This window comes from Schistocerca americana, chromosome 1 (assembly GCF_021461395.2).
Source record: "Schistocerca americana isolate TAMUIC-IGC-003095 chromosome 1, iqSchAmer2.1, whole genome shotgun sequence".
In the NCBI taxonomy this organism is placed as follows: domain Eukaryota; kingdom Metazoa; phylum Arthropoda; class Insecta; order Orthoptera; family Acrididae; genus Schistocerca; species Schistocerca americana.
Genome location: NC_060119.1, coordinates 404,454,225 through 404,455,613, shown reverse-complemented (window position 1 = coordinate 404,455,613; position 1,389 = coordinate 404,454,225). Strand labels below are relative to the sequence as shown.

The window sequence follows — 1,389 nt, the reverse complement described above, 5'->3', positions numbered from 1 at the left end:
ATATTCCAGCAGCATCTTCAAAATGAAAATTGTATACATCGGTACGAGAGGGAACGGGTTCATAGTTTTAACTGACTCATCAATCTTATATAAATCTTGCGGAACGAAGGCCTGCTGTCTGCTGTACAACGAGACAGGCTGACAGCATCTAATCAATTATTTCCTCTCCAGTCTCTACTGAACTTTCGTACGCCAACGATTTCGTGTAAACATAATGTTTCTTCATTTATAACTGTAAAATCCTTGTTGCAGCTCAAAGATCTGTGTCCACTCACCAAACACCTGTGTGTTATCTCTTCAAACCATCCGTGTTTGAATGGAACTCCATTCGGAGGCACTACTTGGCACAAAGACAATGCACCAACTCGCAATGTGTGTCTGGAAACTTTCTCCATGATTTGACGCTTGGAACAAGTCTAGGAACATCCAATAGAGTACTGCGAAAACAGTCGCACTGAATATACGTGTAATGTAAAAATAAACCTTGGATTGTTTCTCATTTCCAGTCTTCACAGGCCTGAGTGGCCGAGCGGTTCTAGGCGCTCCAGTCTGGAACCGCGCGACTGCTGAGGTCGCAGGTTCGAATCCTGCCTCGGGCATGGCTGTGTGTGATGTCCTTAGGTTGGTTAGGTTTAAGTAGTTCTAAGTTCTAGGGGACTAATGACCTCAGAAGTTAAGTCTCATAGTGCTCAGAGCCATTTGAACGATTTTGAGCCAGTCTTCACATGATGGACAATCTGGAACTGAATACTTTGAGATAAATGCGTAGTGATCGGTACAAGACGTCCCGCATTACACTGGCATACACGTCTTACATCTTATGGCCCCAACTGAGACTAGTAGCAACTTTTCTGACTGACGACCAACAGTCTCAGTGTATGCGTTATTCCACCAAATGCTCCTGCTGTCTGCTGTACAACGAGACAGGCTGACAGCATCTAATCAACTATTTCCTCTCCAGTCTCTACTGAACTTTCGTACGCCAACGATTTCGTGTAAACATAATGTTAAAAAGTCTGTAGGAGATATGTCCTAGTTACTGCATTTGCCAAGGGGCAGGCTCAGCCATTTCAGTCTAACATGTAAGTACATGTTGCTCAAGTCTTCATTAACATTAAAATAAAAGCGGGATGCTGCTACATTGTTTTAAAATTGCAGCTTCTCGCTAATGACAAGCGTTACAGTCTCCAGTAACAGTGACAGGACATCTCTGATGGACGTCATATACTGTCCATCAATGAAATGGAGTGGCTGAAACAAGGTCCTGTCAGTTGGACTACGACTGCAGTTTCCAAGCTGAAAGGCAATCCTTACCTATGAACTGAGACGAATATGTAAATAGATTTTCATTATTCTGAACTTTGACTGTTGCAGCTATTGAAGACATCA

The 1,389-nt window shown here is 43.0% G+C and overlaps 1 non-coding gene across 1 annotated transcript; it reads left to right on the top strand.

The window, feature by feature from the left end:
• Nucleotides 1-515: 515 nt before the first annotated feature.
• Trnas-gga lies at nucleotides 516-599 on the top strand. The gene is given in 2 exon segments: nucleotides 516-555; nucleotides 565-599. It is a non-coding gene; the product is annotated as a tRNA-Ser (tRNA).
• The last annotated feature ends 790 nt before the right edge of the window (nucleotides 600-1,389 follow it).